Source organism: Strigops habroptila, chromosome 3, assembly GCF_004027225.2.
Source record: "Strigops habroptila isolate Jane chromosome 3, bStrHab1.2.pri, whole genome shotgun sequence".
Taxonomy (NCBI): domain Eukaryota; kingdom Metazoa; phylum Chordata; class Aves; order Psittaciformes; family Psittacidae; genus Strigops; species Strigops habroptila.
The window spans coordinates 69,764,541-69,783,739 of NC_044279.2; the positions used below are offsets into that span (position 1 = coordinate 69,764,541).

General features: G+C 47.1%; 1 protein-coding gene across 2 annotated transcripts in view; it reads left to right on the plus strand.

Annotated features, from left to right (window-relative positions):
- Positions 1-608: 608 nt before the first annotated feature.
- DENND2A (DENN domain containing 2A) overlaps positions 609-19,199 on the plus strand; it is a 59,408-nt gene continuing 40,817 nt past the window's right edge. Inside the window, exon 1 of one of the 2 annotated variants that reach the window (XM_030478661.1) lies at positions 609-824. The gene's annotated coding sequence lies outside the window, so the exon portion shown is untranslated. Of the gene's footprint in view, positions 825-9,950; positions 10,458-19,199 lie in introns of those variants that run through there. The other variant, XM_030478662.1, reaches the window with a different exon arrangement.

Below are 19,199 nucleotides of genomic sequence, written 5' to 3' on the forward strand. Positions count from 1 at the left end.
TGCAGTGAGGCTTTGAGCTGGGAGCTGTGTCCCTTTCCACTAAGAGTTCGGTTGGTTCCCAGCTTTTGGGTGTTTTTAGCAGTCCCTAACTGCTTACTTCTACATGGAGAAAAGAAATATATATATATATCCCTTTCTGATGTTTTTAAGTACCCTGGGAACCAAAAGCGTGTAGGAAGAATTAATCCACTTTCCAATCCAGATCATTCCCTCGCTTTAACACCGGGTAGCTCAGATCTAACCAAGCCAATCTCTGTGCCAACAGGCAGCTCGATTACAACCCTGCACGGGCAAACGGGATCAACCCATGGAAATCATTTCGCAGGCTTGAGGCTTCCCTGGCCAGCCGCTGTCCCGTGAGCTGACTGATCCTGTGACGGGTTCCTCCAGCAGCAGAAAGCCTCTGGAGTAACCGGTGCTGCTTTGGTGGCAGGTAGGGACTGCCATAGAATCATAGAAGGGTTAGGGTTGTAAAGAACCTCAAGATCCCTCAGATGTTCCTGTCTGCAACCAGAAAGGCGCCTTCTGTGCATCATCGCTTTATCGCCCTTGCCCGCCGCCCCGGGACGAGGGACTGCCCCGAGCGGGGGGGCGGGCGCCGTTGCCATGGCGGCGGGCGGGGCGGTGCTCCCGCCGGAGGGCGGCCCGGCCCGGGGCCGGGGCCGGTGGCGGCGGGGGGCGGCGGCAGCGGTAGCGGCGGGGCGCTGCATGGCGCGGCGGGCGGGGAGCCCCCAGCCGCGCGTCCGCAGGCCGCCAGCCCGGCGCCGGGCGCCGCCGCCATGCCGGGGTACGGCCCCTCAAGGCCGCCGCCGCCGCCGAGAAAGGTAGGGGGGCGCGGAGGGGCCCGTGGCGGGGCCGGGGCAGCGGCGGGCGCTGCTGGCGGAGAGCGGGCAGAGGTACCGGGAGGCAGCCCGCCGCCGCCGGCAGACCGCTCGTCTCCCGTGGCGGTGCTCGGGGCGCGGGGGGATCGGTGCCGCTCCAACAAATCTTTTAATTTCTTTTCCCCTTCAGCCCCCAAACTGTCTTTTCTTCCCCGTCTTCGGTTCTGCGTTCCGCTGCAGAGAGGGAAATGGGGGGCCGTGAGCCGATCCCCCCACCCTCCCGGCCGCTGAGAGTACCGCCGCGCGTCCCCGCCGCTTTCCCGCCGGCTCTGCTGCTGCTCCCGCTGTCCCCGCCGGATCGGCTGCCGGAGCGACTCTCGGCCGCGAGCGGGTGGGAGAAGGGCGGAGGAAACGTGGGGAGCTGCTGAAAGCCGACCCAAGTGGTTCGGGAGCGATGGGGGAGCAGAGGCAGCCCAGCCACGCAGCACGGGGCCCCTGGGTGAACTCAGCCCTGCCTTGGTCTCCGACAGCAAAAAAAGCTGAGGAAACGCTAAGCAGATTCTTTGGGGGAAGCAGCAGCGTTCTCCTCAGTTCAGCAAAGCCCTGAACCCCTCCATGATATTAGCTCTGCATTTCTCTCTCCTCTGGATAGCCTGTATTTCTCTGACTTTGGCAGGAGGAAACATCTGCACTTGGGTGCAGTCTGTAGCTTTAATAGGGTGGCATTTCTGACTCCTGCTTGGGATCCATGAGAATATTCACCTGGGGATGTCCTGGGGAGAGAAACACCAGCTTGCCTTCCCGCTGTGGTACGCAGGGTGGTGGGTGCTAATGGGTTAGGCACGGAGTTGGTGGAGAGGAAGGGTGGTTGAGAAGGGAACAGGGAAGAATTTACAGCTGTCTGCTGCTGTGGTCCCAGGGTGTCAAATACAAACTGGAGGGTAAAGCATGCAAGGTGTACTTGGGATGTTTTCAGAAGTTTTGATTTTATGAGTCTCCAATGAGCCTGGCTCTTGATGCTCAGTGCTGGAAAAGGGGTGGTCGAGGCGGGACTGAGGCTTTCTGACTGCTTGGGGCTGCACTAGAGCCCTGCAGAAGCAGGCAGTAAGTGCTAAGCACGGGACACTTAATCCTACTCTTCATGGGAGCACAGTTTGTTTCCTGGACAGGTCAGCAAGTTGTATGGGAGCTGTTCCTGACCCTGAGGTGTTCCTGGCCACTTTCGCTCTTGCAGTTTATGCATGGTTGTTGCTTTTGGAGAGGAGCATCTCTGGCCTGAAGCTCAGCTGGGAGGATAAAAAGAGGGATTTCCATGGGGCTTTCATTTGCTACTGAGAGGGGAGCTGCTGGTGTTTCTGGTGGTTTAAAAAGCTGTTTTCTGTGTTGGCTGCCACCTTACTAACCACTCGTTCTTGGTGTGTGGTAGCAAAGTCCAATAAAGTATACTGGCTCTGTTTCTGAACCACCAGAAAGGGTGGTTACTGTATCCTGCCAGAGGAGAGGAATGTGCTTCCTTGACCCTTGTGTTGTATTCTGAATTGTTGTAATTGGGATAGTGTTTGTGGGGTTTGGTGGTTGGTGTTTTATGGGGGGGGGGGTGTTGTTTGGTTGTGGGTTGTTTTGTTTTTTTTTTTTTTTCAAGTAATCCAGTGTTTCAGCATGTGAGAATGGATATCTACCACATTGGGACAGGCTTGGAAACATCTGAAAATGCTAAGTATGGAAATGAGAGGAAAGCCACAGGATTTCCCAGGGTAATACAGCGCCTCTTTGAGAAACGGAAGAGAAAGCATTGAAAACAAAGGGCTCTGGAGCAACCCGGGATGTAGAAAACAGGCTGAAGATTTATGGCTCAGCTGGGACCCCTCTCTGCCTGCGGGTGAGAAGGTTGTGTGCTGAAGCCTGTGTTGGCCTTGGTACCTCCCTGTCCTGGCAGTCCATGCAGAAGTTGCTCCCTGTTCATCAGCTCAGATCCCCAGGCACAATACTCCTTGTAGACTACAAGTGCGTGTGGAGTGTTCCAGGGTGCTGCTTTCAGTACTGTCCCCAGCTTGCTGCCCTGGGAAATCTTTTTAGGACATTTTGTCTGCAGAGACAACCACGTGATGCTTTCTGTTCTCCAAAAACAAGAAGGGCATTTAGTTCCTTTGTCAAGTGCTTACAATATGCTTGTCTTTCCCCCATGCCTGGCATATTTACATGTCAGAAATGTTCATTTTAACAAGGAGATCATAAATAAAGACCACGTAAGGTGAAAGTCTGTGGTTTTCAGAGGTGATCTTAATTCAAAAAGAGCTTTTCCACCAAGTTGTTCTGAATATCAGCCATAATAACTAATTTATATGGACAGGAATGAAAACCTCTGTTTTCCTGGGTGCTCTGGGGGCGCAGAGGCAAATGCAATCCTTGCCTCAGGTTTGAGAAATTTGCCAATGAGATCTTCACACAACAGAGCCAGACTCTTGAACATGGAGAGATGCTGGGCATTTCAGAAGCATCCCCGTAAGCGGGGGATTCTTCTGGATCCCCCTGAGTGCATCATGCAAGGCAGCTGGTTCTCTCTTCTTTTTGCAGCACCTGATATTTATTTCCTGACTGTAACTGTGTTAAAGCTGCTCCTTCCTAAGTGGAGGCCAGACGAAGGGGAGAAAAGGCTCTGTAGAGCACCGTTAAGCCCATGAGAGTGGAGGAGAACCTCTCTTAAGCTCTTGTTGAGGCTGGTTAATTGTGATGATCAGCTCTCTTAGGCATCCAGAACTGGGGTATAAGCTCTTCAGGGAAGCATTTTTTAGGGGAAGGATTTAAGTACTAGTGGCTGATATGTCTGTTGGCAGGATCCCAAGAGCTGGCTGGAAGAGGCCTCTACTATGAAGGAAATGCTGAAATAGGACTTTTAATGAACTTGCATAGCAGTTCCTTAAGGACTGAGAAGACTCTCCACAGGGAAGAAGGGAGTGGGATGCAGCTAGAAAGAAATTCTTTTGTTGTTTTAAAGTTCTGACAATAAATGAGTGAGCCTGGGTTTGCCTAGATACAGCTCAGATAACATCACATCTGAGGGGTACAGATCTGTCAGCATGTTTTACCCACACAAGGCTGGAGAAGAGACAGTGTTTTCTTGAGTGTAGCTCTGAAGTGCAAAGGAAAGGACAATAGCACGCTTATCTTGCTTATGGGTTTATTATGGTATCTCTTCTCTGCTTTTCAGCTCTTCAGTGGCTTTACTAACTACTGGGAATGAAAGCAAAGGCTGAAATGCGTGAATATGCATATACTGTTTGGTGGTGGTTTCAGCCCAGGTTTTAGTGAAGACCACTTTCATTCTTAGTGTCCATGGTCAGCCTTGTGTATACCATATGATTGAACGAACTCCAGGCTGCTGTGCTGGAGCACAACGCAGCACAGGCTGCTGTGCTTTTGAAATGAAGGCTTCCACAGGGGCCTTGGGTGATCTTGAAGTTGGGTGCCTAAGACAAAAAAGCTAAAGTCCCTGGAGCCACTGACCCACTACAACCTGGGTTTTCAGCTGAGGGCTGTGTCCTTGGGTGGAAGCCTGATGCAGAGCAGGCAAAGGACCAGTTCAAGGTCTTTATTGTTACATAGCACTAAAAAGTGTCATCACTATTTACACAAGTAAATACTTGAGGTCCTGTAGGCCAGTCCTGTTCAAGATCTATTCCAGCCTTTATATAGTTCACCACCTACTTGGCTCAAGGTACTTTGTGCCTGTAGACACAGGACTGATGAGGTGAAAGTCATTAAATTCCCAGTCTGGTTCCTGATCAGAGCAGCGGATACTTGCCTGCTGCTTGTGTGGGTCTTCACCAGTTCACGTCTTTTAGTGAGCCAGGAGCTCAGTGGGAACTCACGGCATTGAGCCCGCCATCGTGATGGACCTGTCCTTTCTGTGCTGAGATGGCTCTGAGCAGCTCTGAACCATATCGTGGGGTTCCAGCCCGTCATGTGCAGTTGCAAACAAAGGTTATGCTCTTGGGATAATCCTGGTGTGATGGGCAGGGTAATCTATGCCAAAACCCTGGGGGTTTGTGCTGCTCTGAGGCAAATACGTTGCTGGTCAAATGTGAGGTGCTGTGTGTGTGCGACAGACCCCAAAAGGGGGCTCATGATGAATCTTGCTTGCAAGAATTTTGAAACACAAGGACTCATTTATTCTTAGTGCAGATGACATGTATTGAGACCCTTATTTCTGTCTTTCCTGCAATTGGTACTGTCCCATGGTAAAGCTGAGGGGAAGTCAAGCATAGTTGGAAAGATGGAAGCTCAAAAGTGCAATGTCCTGCTGGAACAAACGCTGTGAGTGCTGATATAATCTTCATCCTTTGTTTCAGTGCTTCATCCCTCTTCAGGTTAGGGAAACCAGCTGCAGCTGGCATACTGTTAGTTCCAGGATTTAGCGGGTCAGATTCAATAGTTACAGTGGTGATTAAAGGTCAGGTTTTACTAATTAAATTTGTGAGGAGTTAGTACATCTCTGAGGCCGCCTTGTACATTTTGGGTGAGGTCATCATCTCACCACTGGGACACTGCCAGCTAGCTTTGCTTGCGTCTTTTGGTCTTTTATTTTTTTTAATCCCTCATGCAAACGAGAATTTGCCTTGAATGTTACCTGTTATCTTTATGTGTGTTACACGTGCTCTTTGCTGAACATGAGATATGTCTGTGGCGGCCATCTGATGAGTAACTCATGGGCCGCTAGCATAGAGCCTCAGGTTGCTCCTCAAGAGCAGGAGGGCCAGGAGAGGGCTGTTCTGCCTGGGTGGGAGTCACTGGTACTTGGTCCCCCCGCACTGCAGCCAAAACTCTTCCTCAGCCTTGCGCTTCTGGGCTGGGAACCAGCAGTGTTTGTGTGATGAGAGGGAGCAGAAGATGGCTTTTTCTGAGCACTGTCTTTGCCCATACATGTGCTGGCCCAGGGCCAGGATGGAAACTCTGTCCTCATGAGCAGAGAGAGATGGGAGGGGCAAGAGACGGAGAGGGGCCCAGAAGCACAGAGTTAAAATAAAAACACCAACCCATGCAAAGAAAAGCCTCGAACAGATGGGCCTGGCCATACCCTGGGTTCTTCACACAGTAGGCTTCATGTGCAGTGCTGACGAGGTCTCATCTAGGAGCGCGGGTATGGGGCATGGATCATTTTGAGATGATTGGTGCAAGATCAGAGTAAAAGGCAAAAGGAAGGAAGCTAGGCGGGTAAGTTACCTGCTGTTTGTCTCTATATGTGATGCCTGATGGGGTGTTTGAGTTGCTACTGGTGCTGTGCCACGAATAAGGTTGATGCTCCTGTGTGAGCCGTTGGAGGGACATGACTCTGTTTTCAAGTGTGGCATCCTATAGCTGTGGCAAGTATTATCTCTTCTGTAAAACAGTATTGCTAATGCTGATGGAGGTTTGTTTCACTGGTCTTGCTCCTTTTAGCCCACGTTCTGCAGAGACCTGTTGATCTGGATTGACACTAGCGTAAAGATAGACCTGCCAGCATCTACTTGCAGAACCTATTTTCCTGTGCCCAGCTCCTCATTAGGCATCATGGTACGTAATCAGATTTGCTGGACAGTTCAGCATATGGGGTGCCGACCTTGCTTGGAAGGGCTTTGCCTTGACTGGGTATCTGTGCCGGAGACCGTGCCTTGCAGAAAAGCTGGTCTCAAAGAAGCAGTCAGAAAAGTTTGGCTCTGAGCTCATTCGGAAATCTGGCCCAGACACTTAAAATGTTGAGCACTGATGATGGTTAGGGGCAGCTTGAGCGGGAAAAGGTGCCACCTCACTTGGAAGTGGAGAAGAGAGTTCTGGGTAGGACCCTGACAGGCACTGAGACTCGTGATCCTGCAGATCCCCGAGAGCAGATGGCTCCTGACCAAGTTCAGGCATGTAGGTTGTGTTTCCAGAAACTTACTGGGGACTCTGGCAATCCGCTAGAGAGACTGGTTCAGGGAGTGAGGGCTTACTGCTCTTTGTAACCAGAATAATGTTCAATAGCTAGATGCTCTGTGCTTTAATTAAATTTCCTTTTGGGAATAAAAGTGGTGAAGTGTTTCTGTGATCCTGCTACACTTAAATATATTCTGCAGAATATATTTATGCCCCTAGTTTGGCAAATTGTTTAAGCAGGCGTATAGGTCTAAGCACATGCTTAAATCCACCCAGCAGAGCACTCTGGTTCCCAGTGCAGTACATCATTCCTTCTCAGGGAAGTTTGGACTGGACTTCATGCAATCTAATTGAAGATAACAGACTTTGAGCATAGGCTTAAAATTAAACACTTACTGAGGTGTTTTCCTCATCACAAGAGGTCTCTTACACACCCAGTTGTATTCTGTAGAATCATTTTATATTAGCAGTGTCCTTGAACAGTGCTTTCCTCTTAATATCCTGTGAGACTTCTTGCCAAGTGCTTGCTGACAAGCTGTGTTACTGTGAGCAGTTCAGGTGAGATGCTGTCACAGCCCTGGTATTTTGCTAGCATTGTGAATAAGCATGCATATGTGAATGATTAAATCAACCCATCAGGGTGTCATCTGGAGAGGAACAAATGCTGAGCTTGCTTTGCGGGCGGGGGGAGGATGAGATCCCCCTCTGTATTTTGTGCTGAAAGCTTTTCCCTTCTCCAGATGTGCAGCTGCTGTAGTTCTTCGCCAAAAGCCGGCCGTGACTTTCAGAGCTGGGGAACGTGCACACATCTGTTTGCAGAGGAGAGCAGCAAAGGGCCTCGGGTCTCCTGTCCTAGGGGATTATGTTCTTGTGATAGATAGCACTGACTGTCATGGAGGGAAATGGCAAATTTCACAGGGCACCGTGAGGGCACTTCATAAATACGAGTTCGCTTGCCAGTGTCAGCCAAGCACCACCTTGCTCAATTAAAAAGGAGAGGGTTCCCAGAGACTTTTCAGACTATTGGAACTAGCCCCCCCAGAAGATGTGTGTATTTTCCACATACAAAAGTACAGTGTGTTTCAGCTGCAAAGCATACTGTGAATATAGGCTTCCTGTTTTATTTTAGGTAAGAGTTGAGTTTTGGTTTATCCAGAGCTCAGGGTGGCATAGTAGCAAAGGGAAATAAGTGCCTCTTACTAAAATTGAGAAGAGTGTCTGCTCCAGTGCACGTATCACTTCAGAAACCAACATTTGGCCAAAAAAAGACCCCAAGGCATCTTCCGCAGTTTAGTAAAGTCCATGGGAACTTTTCCATGACTTCAGGAGCTTGTGATCAGGCTGTTTGTTAGTTGAGAATCTGTTTTTCCCTGCCTTGGCATGCTAGGCCGTATGTGCAGCAATCCGTAGTCAAATTCTGCAAGAGGATTTCTTACTGCAAAGAGATGTGTATGCTCTTGAGCTTTTTCCAGATGATGTAAGAAGCCCTGATCTAGCTGGCTGCCATTTTTCTGCTTTGTCAAACTCTGAGAGGCCTGAGAGGTTTTCTGCTGGGAAACTAACATGTGGTGACTGGTTTTTGCATCAGATTTCTCTCTCTGTCTCCCGAGATTACTGTGAATGACTCAAGGTTGAAGTTCTGCCATGGTGTCACCTCTCGCATACAACAGTCCTGTACTTGGTGAAGGATACTGACAGCTATTGCCACTTAGTCTGTGCTAAAGCTTGCCCCATTGGTATCCTCTTGTTTGCACAGTAGGAAACTTTCCTTGTCGGATGATTTAGCATATACAAATTCAGTGGGAAACTTAAGTTTTCCCTTGTTAAATTCCAGAATTCCTCCACTAGTCAAGGAAAGACACTCTTGGGTGTGTTTCAAGGAAAAATAGGCTCGCCTCTAAAAGGCACAAATTTCATAAAATGTTGTCAGAATTTGATGAGGCTGGGTTGGGGGTTTTTTTGAACTAACTTATTCTGACACGTAATATATTGCTTCACATCCCACTGGCTTAATGTTTGCTTGCATGGGGTAAAATAATTTTTCTGATCCAAAGGAATCTGGAAGCATATCAGAAAGAGAGACTTGCCCTCTCAGAGCAGTGAAGGACTTCAGTTCTGACCAGCAATCGCTGCAGGAATAAACACCCTAGCTTTTGTGTTCTTCAAACCAAACTATTCACATACACCAGTCCCCGTGCCTCTGCTCATTCATGCCCCAGGCAGCCTTCTGTTAGATTTTTATTATTAATGTTAGTAGAATAGAATAGACTATTTCTATTCCCTTCCCTCTATTTCCCTGGTGGGAGGGGACCTACAAGGATCATCTACTCCAACTGCCTGACCACTTCAGGGCTGATGTTGTTAAGGGTATTGTCCAGATGCCTCTTAAACATTTAGAGGATTGGGGTATCAACCTCCTCTTAGGAAGCCTGTTCCAAGGTTTGATCACCCTCTTGGTGAAAAAACGCTTCCTAGTGTCCAGTGTAACCTCCCCTGATGCAGCTTTGAACCATTCCCACGTGTCCTGTCACGGGTTAGCAGGGAGAAGAGCTCAGCACCTGCCTCTCTGCTTCCCCACCACAGGAAGCTGTAGAGAGCAATGGGGTCACCCCTCAGCCTCCTTTTCTCCAAACTAGACAAGCCCAAAGTCCTCAGCTGCTCCTGATAGGACATGCCCTCCAGCCCTTTCACCAGCTTTGTTGCCTTCCTCTGGACCCATTTTTATTTCAGGTTCCTGGTAAAGTTCCACTTTTTGTAAAAAATGACCCTGACCTTCGGATTACATGGATTTTGCTTTCTATTTTTAGGTAAAAGGCCTGGAAAGAGGCAATTGCCAGCCCATTCTTTTTTCCTGCAGGACTTAAGAAGTTCAGGCATCTCACTGTCTCTGTCGCATGCGTAACATTTTTCTTTTCTTTTTAAACTTGTGAACAGTATTTTGCAATAGAGGAGAGTTTGTTGTGACTTGCCATGAAACCCCTTGAATGCAGAATTAAGCAGAAGGTTGTATAATACAACTTTCCTTCAGCCTTTTTTTTCACAGAGGCAGCATAATTTGGTGATACAGTGATGGAGCACAGTGGGATGTGTGCGGATGAGACCACCAGAGAAACAAAGTGGTGTCAGCTGTCACTGCTCCACTAACTTTAGCTGAGCGGTGACCTGGAAGTGAGGTTTGGGGCTTTTTGGGGCTTCGGAGGAAATTTTGTTGTATTTCTTTTTCAGTTTTGTGGTTAAATTAAAAAAACCCCATATAAATAACTATTTGGAGAAAGGTAACAGGGCAGCCCCATCTCTGACCTTCCCTCCTTTCTTCTTTTCCAAAAAAAAAAAAAATAGTAGGAAGGAGGGGAATCTTAACAAAGTGTTTCAGTTCCTTGTGAGGTGAAGGTTTAACAGACACTCACCACACTCCCCAATCTAGCTAAATTGCGATAGGTAATGTCATTTCACAATAAAGAACCTGACTTTTGTAAGCTTCCTTCAGATTACCTCAAACATTTTCTGGGAAGTTTCCCTCTCTGTTGTTTTTTGGGGTTGTTTCTTTGTTTTGGCATACTGAATTTAGATCAGACTTGGCAAAAATTGTTCCTGTTGAGCAGAAACCATAAGTAATTCACTCCTCCAGCAACACTCAAACCTGTTTGTGATCTATGGAAATTGAATTGCTGAGGCCATGCAGGTGTGTTTCAGGTATGTGAGTGCACCATGCCCAGGTAAGTTAGCTTCTGGACCCTTTCTGATCAGGTAAGAGAATCAGGCACTTTCACAATATGGTTCAGAGTTTATGAGATGCCTATCTTGGGAAGAGAGAGTACTTCCAGAGCAAAAGTTACCTCTTGAAGATATTAAAGAGGCTAAAAGAGTAGCTCACATGTGGACATCAAGAGTTAGCTGAGATAGACTGGCCCATTGTTCCAGTTTATTTCCTGTGTAGACATTTATGTTAAGTGCAGTATCTGGGAGTATATTTGCCATATAACCTGCTTCCTCTTATCTCAGGGTACAGAAAAGTCAGTCTTGCCAAACAAATGACGCGAGGTAGGACTGATTCATCATCATTTTTGCCTGTCATCAAAAGTCAGATTCTTGTGAAGATAGTCTAAAGAAAAGTGATTTCTTAGTTTTGTATGATAATTGTATTTACAAAGTATGCATCTCTAATATTCTTTTTGCTTGGGTAGGCATCTAAGCAAAGATAACTTCTTGCTAACCTATTTCTAGTGCCAAAGTTTTCCGTCTCTCTTACTTTTCGATATGAATGTAGTGAACCCACTTGGAGAAGTGGATGACAGATTTTTATTAAGTAAATGCCATCCAGTCTGAATGTTTGAGTTACTACATGTGGAAGAGATGGGAAGAAGAATGCCTACTTGAATGCCAAGCATTTTTCTTAGCAGTCAAGAAGTACATCGAGTAGAGCATTATAGAAGCCTTTCCTGTGCCTCTTCTAATTGAAGAAAATGTTGGGGGAATTTCCCCTAAAAGCTTGCATTTACATTTAGTTTGCCAGTGATGTCTGTAGACATTGAGTTTCAATGAAGAAGATCTAGTTGCTATCAAAAGATCCACTGTGTTCAGCTACGGATGTGTTGAAACAACATAGTGCAGCTTCTGCCTTTGCATGAAGAAGGTGATTCTGGTGAGGAATATCTAACTGGCCAGTTCATAAGGTATCTAATCTAGAGAACATTTGCATTTGGTAAAACCACCATCTTCTGCAGGGAGAAAAACATTTATGGACAGCCTCTTTCCTGGGCCAGACCTTTAGAGCTGAGCGTGCAGTGTTGGTATTTTGGGGGCAGAAGGAGATGGGAACTTCACAGAGGAACCTGCATATTACTAGTTGTGTTGCACCAGGTAGATCACCTATCTCTTAGTACTGGCCATCTACTGTGGGAGACCTCATCTCACACCTTGTGGGAAACCTTTGGCATTCTTTATCATCGCATGAGAACCTGTAAGACTTGTCCCCTCCAGAGAGGTTTTATGGGCTTGAGCTGAGGGGGCTCTGCTTGGGTTTCTGTAGGTGGACCTGTGTTGGTGAGGAGTAGGAATGAGGTAAGTGTGGAGGGTTTGGTGGGTGACATGCAAGCCACACTATAATCACTGGAGTCAAATCAATAGCTTCAGCACAGCTAGGATTTCGCCTCACATTGGACTGGAAGCAAGATGTTTATACGCATTTAAGATGAAAGGGGATGATGTTTATTGAATAGTTCAGGGGACGGGGGCTTCCGCAGAGGGTTCAACTCCAGAAGACTCCTACTTTGATAGTTTGTTCTGGACCCTGTAAAATGTGCCCTTGTGAAATGCACTCAGTCCTGGCTCCTTTGTAGTAATGAGTTTTTCCTGTGCACAATAAACAGTATCGGGGCCCAGTCCAGGACAACATTCAAAATCTTGGGTGGAGTATGCCCTTGTGGTTACCCTGGAATACAAAACTTGGATGCACGTTCTCCGGGTTGGAAGCTTCTGTAAGAATAGCTCTGCTTTGGTTGTGAGCTAAAGGCTCGATGGAGGAAATTGTACATGGGTACTCTGCATCTGGGCCGTTATCAAAGAGGGGGATGTATGTGAGAGAAAGTAAACAATGGAAATTAAAGACCTCTGGAGTATGCACTGCCTTTAGCACATCCCTTGGAAGACAGTAGTGAACAGTATGTGCTTGTTTGATAACTCTCCCATTCCTAGGTTTTCTGCCATGAAAAACCCAAAGAAATCCTTCAGCAAAGAAAAAAAACCCGAATCTCCCAAATAAATGCTTGTAATATTTCTCTTTAAATTTAGTTATGAAGTAACTTTAAGCTTTTCAAAAAATTGTACCCTGATCTTCCTGAAAGTGGAATGAATTTGGGAAGAAAGTATTTAATTTTTCGAACACTGAGAATTCACAGCACTCGCCATTGTTTGCCAACGCTGCCTTACTGGTGGGCTCGTGGCCTCCCTGAAGTTTCTTAGGCACTACAGAATTACTAGCGACAAAAGACCCTGGAAATGTATTAGGGGTTGCATAACTGCATGTCTTGGTTTAGCAGCCATTTTTTACTCCTTGCTTGCTGTTCAGTTGGAGAAAGGCAAAAAATATCTGTTGGTGAGGAAAAGGCATCTAGTAATAGTATTTTGAAAGGGATTTGGGGGTTTTTTTTGCAGTTTTTTGTGGTGTTTTTCACAAAGAAAATGAGAGAGAGAATGCTTTCTTTTACAGCAATTAATGACAGGTTATCATAGGATAATCCAGGTTGGAAGGGATTGCAAAGGGTCTCTATTCCAGCTTCCAGCTCAAAGGGGTTCAGGTCTGAGCTCAGATCAGGTTGCTCAGGGCTTTGCGTGGTTGGATCTTGAAAACCTCCAGCAATGGAGATGTCAGGAGTGTTCCAGAGCTGCATTGTCCTCAGGGTGAAAAATTTTTCCCTTATACGAAGTCTCTACGTTGTTTCCACTTGTTCCCGTAGCCTCTCATCCAACTAAGAGACAAGCAGCCAAGGAATTTGCTTCAGGTCACACACAGTGCTACACCAATGGGTTTGTTTTTACGAGATGTAAAGTACTTAAAAAGCCACAACAGAATGTGGAAACTTGAGTCGTGTTTCTGAAAGGGACTGGGGCACATGGGTGGCAGTCCACGTTGGACTTGGACACATGTAGGTGCGGAGTGTCACTGGGTCAGTCCATCCATCTTCTGAGCCGCTGGGACGTGAGGAAACTCTTTAGACCATGTCTGGATGAATCAGTTCTTCTGGAAGTGCCTTTTTCAGGACTGGGACCTGTTACCTCAGACATCTCCCATGTTAGCAAGTTGTGCTGGCTCTGTGGAGCTGGACCCAGCACCTGGTAAGTGCTAGAGTTTGCAAGGTATGTATGCGCATGAAGCTGCAGACAGATGTTCTCTCAGTCTTCCCAGCAACACTTAGACATCTCCTGTTGGAACCAGTGAAAAGGGAATGTGTGCTTACAATTCTTTGAAAATGTTAGCTGCCTTTACAAGGTTTGCTTAAAAAAATCTGATCCTCAGTTGGTTTTGAAAACAGGTCTTAAAGTCGTGGAGTCACTGCTGAAAATTTTACCTTTATTTATTTCCCTGGTGCTTTTCTTCCGCAAAGGTGGCAGGGGAATGTGCCACCAAGGCATCAGGGTGTCTTACCAGTATTTTTGCCTGACAGTAGCAGGAGAAGATCAGATCTTTTTTTCCCTCTTGTCACATAGTTTTCTAGTCAGAAGCTGTACCAAAGCTCATGGGGAGAATGTGTGGATGGTTACATGCATTAGACTTGCTCCTTATGCTCTGCCCTTGCCTGGTGGTTTGGGGAGCCAAAGAGTAAAGGGTCCTTCCTCAAGCTGTATTGTGCTTGGGTTGCTAAATGCTGCCTGCTGGGAGGGCAGGGGCGGATGAGCAACACGGTGATGTGAGTTGATTTTCATGTTGCTTGCTCGTCCAGAGGCACCCGTATCAGCACAGGGGGAAAACCTTGTGTTTCTTCCAGGCCATTGCCACCCTTCTCTGCTGAGCCCCTTCAGCAGTTCCTGTGCTTGGGATCACCCTGGGAGGGAGAGAGCATCGAACCTACATGTGAGAGTGAAAGGGCGGAGGAGGAAAAGCAATTTTCCCTGTGATTTGGGGGTTTGGTTAGAGTTTTTTTCCCACTTTTATTTGCCGTGAGTGCAGTGACCGCTGTAACCACACGGCCTGGGCTGGCTCCCTCCCCCACGCTTCCTCTCCCTGGCAGAGCACAGAGCACGGGCGCTCAGATTTCCTCCAGCGCAGGCGGATGGCGGCTCTCAGATGCATTCCTTTTAGTACAAAAGAAGAGGAAAAACTGCTCTCCACACGGGCAGATGGCCGACTGTTTCCTGGCAGCACCCCTCCAATGTCCTTTTTCCTATTGTCCTGACAAACACATGCACGCACACACCCACAGAGAGCGGCTTTCCTCCTCAACAAATAAATAAATGCAAGGCCTCTCTGCAGAGGTTTCTCTTCTCTGGAGCTGTGCAGGTTTCCTCCTCGTGATGGGTAGATCTTGGGTGGCTCACGTGCTGCCTGGCCCTGCTCTCTGCTGAGGAAGGTTGAGCGAGGGGATGGTGTGCTGTGCTGTGGTTGAAAGCTTTCGATAAGGAGTGAGATCTACAATGAGCAAGTTCTGCATTTGTGATAGCCAAGATATGTGAGAGTGAGGGTGGGAGGAAAGAGGAGGTTGAGCAAGGCAGGAGGAAGCGGGGTCTCCAGAACCAAGAGAGCAATCTACAGGAGACTTGCTTGAGCTCAGAAGGTGATGCTTAGTTGAGACAAACTGTAGCAGCAGGTCAAGGACTCCGAGCTGGTACAGGAAGGTCTCTTGGAGCATGCAGCTACCAGGGCTGTGCAGATGGTGCCCCAAGGTTGTGGTGATGCACACTTCAGGAAGCTGTGTGCCGAATCATCATCAGGAGGGGCAAGAGCCAGCATCCTGCAGGGTGAAGGCCACTGAAGGAGATATCTACTGAGGCTCCATTTGTCTTCCCCAATGATAACTTGTTTTGGAAGCAATTGAGGTTCTTCATTTTAATGCTCTCATTTCCTTTCTGAACGTGAGACAATTTGTCTTCCTGCCAGGAAACTCTTTGCAGACTTGCTCCTCGAAGGGACCTTTCTGGGTCCCATTTATGCTAGAATAGCAGAGGTTATCTCACCATATCGGAAATTAATTCCAGTGTGTTTCATGAGCTGAACAGTGTATTTTAGGGGCAGGTTGCTTACTATGCTGTCAAATATTTGCGTTTCTTATAAGCGTAATAATAACCCTGATTTCTTTCCAATTCTTTTTACACTAGAAGTGATTTACTGCTGTAGTAGGACTGATATATTTGTAACACAGCACTTCAATCAAAGAAGAGAAAGTATCTACACCATTATCTCTACCAGTATCTACATTGGTAGAAATGCATATTTGATAATGTAGTTTCATCTTTGTTGGCGACTGAAGCCAGTTCCACTGCATCTGCATCTGCTAGGAATCTTGCCTTTCCATGTGGCTGATATTCTTCTGCTGGCAAATGTGTGCTCATGTAAATATGGTCCGTATTTCTTTTGGTTTACTTCATATTGACTACAGTCATCTTGTATGTGGCTAGTTTCAAAGCCAAGGAAAACAGGTATGAAACGCTGGCTCCACTGATGTCATCAGCAAGCTCGTGATCGCTTCGGTAACACAGGATTCACCGCTAATGTCTTCTTCAGCCCTGACTTAAAGTAACTGAATTTTCATTTATTAGGCTGCAAAGCGTAAGTAAATATTGCCCCACTTTGAAAGGGGCTGAGCAACCCCACTGTGTGCACACAAGCGCTAAGGCCAGATCTAAACCACAGGGAGATGATTTAGTATTGCCAAGAACTGTCACTCAAGAGCTGTCCTCTATTCCTGCTTTCACTTCCCAGGCTCTTGGTTTCTCCATCTGGAAATAGATTTTCTTTAAATCTTTTGTTCATGACTTCTCTGTAGAAAGCTTAGCCTGAAATACTAAATATTGTAATTACACTTCATTCTAGCAGCCAGATTGGGGAATACTGAAGCTTTCTCTTCCTTCCCACGTGAACTTTTGCTTAGTATTTGTTAAGTTACCTGCAGGACTGAAGACTCACCATGTCTCTAAGCAGTAACACAAACCATACCCACCACCACAAAGAGTAGCAGCCTTTACCTTCTATATGTGCAGAACTTAATCTGTGCTTTTGAGCAGTGAATTAGAAAAAAGAGCATTGCTGGTTTGTTTGAGATGGTCATGTAAGATGCCACCACTAACCCTGGAAATGCTGTGTTTTCCAGCTGAGGGTGTGGTTGCCTGAAGGAAACTGGAGGGATGTTGAATACCCTTTGAGTTGTTGAGCTTTTTTTCTGTTTGTTATGTGTTTAGAGGGAGGAACAAAGAGAAAATAAGACAATGGGAGATGTGGGACAAGCTTAATAATAGTGGGTGCAATGAGCCCCACCTTCAACAGAAGACAATTCACATTGTGAGACCTTGGGTTTAATTTCTGTCTTCAGGTCAACTTATTTTTTGTTTCAGCCTGCAGTTTTCCATGCTGAGCATTGCCTCTGGCTGAATTACTTTTGAAAGCCTTCAGCCAAAATGTTTCAGCAGTTTCAAAGAGTGAGGCTAGGGGAGAAAAACGTGTTGCTTCTCCTGTGTTAGAAAGTACATCAGGCTTTTCTTTTGCTGAGACTAATCTTACGCTTTGAACCAGAAATGTTATATGTTGTTTGGATCAGGAATTTGTCCTTCGCCACTCCTGTGTCATCTCTACCTTAACTTTTCCAAGGCTCTGTGGGAAGAAAATTTCAGCTGGCACATGGTCAACAGAGGTTTAATTATTTTTAGTAGCTAAAATCTTCAGTAGTTTACTTGTTCCTGAATGAGCTGTCCTAGCTCTCCATGCCAGGCAGGTGATGCTGGTGCTATTGCTGCGGAGCTTGACCTGCAACCTTCAGCAATGGCTGGTGGAGGGAAGCAATGGGCAGCAGGTGGGAGTAGTTTCTCAAGGGTCCAGCTCTTTTACTACAGAACAGGGATGGCCTAAAGAAGCAATTGAGGCCCAGGGTGACCCACCAATATTGCCCACAGCACATCCTGCTGGCTCCCCTCTTCTTGTTGCTGAAGGTTAGTTTCTTTCCAAGCAGAGCCTTGTTGCAAACCCAATCCTAACACTGCTCCTATAATAAACCCCAACCTGGGAGTCATCTGTGGATGGATACATATCATCTGCAGTTCAGACCTAAAGGCTGGCCACCTAACCAGTGGTACGGAATACATTTATGGAATTCGGTAGGACCTCCCTGTAAATCTCTGACCAGGAACGGTGGACTAGGCTACGAGGAGTTTGTTTCTCCTGTGCCATTGATTATCCCACTGGGACCATAGCAGAAAAGAAGTGGAAATGGCTTTATTTACTAATACCCAGAAGAGGCAAAGCCTGGACTAGGAAGGAAGGAAAAGATTCTTGGTCCTAGTCAAAGTCAATGATTTGAGCATAAAGATGCAGTCATTCTACTTCCGAAAAAATAATTGCTACACTGTGTACACATGGGTTTGCAATCAGGGAGAGGCATGGGATCCACTCAGGATATTGACAGTGGAAATGCATGTATGGAGTCCGGTGTCTTCAACATGTAGGTGCATACTGTCCCAGTAGGGCAAGTGTTGTCTTGGATAAGCACTGTGGACGTGCAGAAGCTATATCCAGGAGTTTGGGATATTTGGTAGCCAGGAGAGAGCTGTAGTGGATCTAAAACCTGGGGAAATGTGTACGCTCCTTAAGTTCTGCTCCTCAATTTCTCCCTCAAGTTCTGCACCAGGCAGTCTGGTGTCAGGTAGCTTTGTTCTGGTGACACTAGGCCTGGGGGCAGATAAAAAGAAAAAACCATGGAAGCTGTAGGGAAGAAGCTTTTAAGATAGTAAATCAAGTGGAAGGGGCTTACTGAGGCTTCAAGTGTGGAGGGGAGGCTGGTTCTGGTGGAGCAGGGAGGTAGGACAGGGGTGGGTGAGGAAAACTGAGGCAGGGCTAAGGGCTGGGTAGATATGGGAGAGCCCTTAGTTTGGGCAGGAAGGGGAAAGTAAGGGGAGAAGGAGTCTGCAGCCAGGAGCCATCCTAGAAAGTCCTTAGGATAGAGGGAAGATATTTGGACAAGCCATGGGTAGAGACAGACTGGCTAAGCACTGATTTGACAGGACAAATCTGGAAAGAGGGGGATGCAGGGAAGTGCTGGTGGGGAGGACGGGGAGGGGCAGAGAGGGCCTGGCTGGGATAGCTGATAGTGAGTGTGAGATTAGCAGTGCGTGAGGAAACTGGGACTTGAATAATGAACTCAAAGTTAAACCCAGGCTGTTTGGGCAAGGGGAGACCTTGGAAGCATGGACTGTCATTGAGTACTTGAGGAAGAAGGTATGTAACAAGGATCTAACATGCAAGAGGATAGAGGTGGGGGCAGATCAGAGAAGTTTTTCGAAAGATGGGGTCAAACTTAAAAAACCTGTCAGGCGACTGGGCGGTCACAGTCCAGACACACAGTTTGGTGTGTCTGTGATCTCTTTCAATGCAAGAGAGGGGACCTGCTCTGGAGGTGAATCTGGGTAACGCAGCAAGTGAACTAGGTGTCTGCAGGGGTTCCTTGCTTAATTTGGTGGGTAATGAAGGAGAAATGGCAGGGAACTTCCTCACCTGCCCTTTGCAGAGCTCACCATTGTGTTCGACAAACCCTGAAAGCACAGTTTTTTCCAGCTGTGTGTTCCCTGGCCTGGGTGTCAGATGTGGGGCTGTGGGCCTGGCTTCCCAGCTGCTTGTGAAGGCAGTGGGGCTTGCATTTGTGATGGTTTGAAAAATCAAGTCTTGGTTGTCCCTGTACTAAGAGCCAGTTGTAGTTTTGCCCATAGTCTGTGCAACCCAGTTTGCCATTTATACGGTGAGCAACAAATTGCCTTTAGGGGAAGCAGCGAGGAGAAAGCAAAATATTCAGT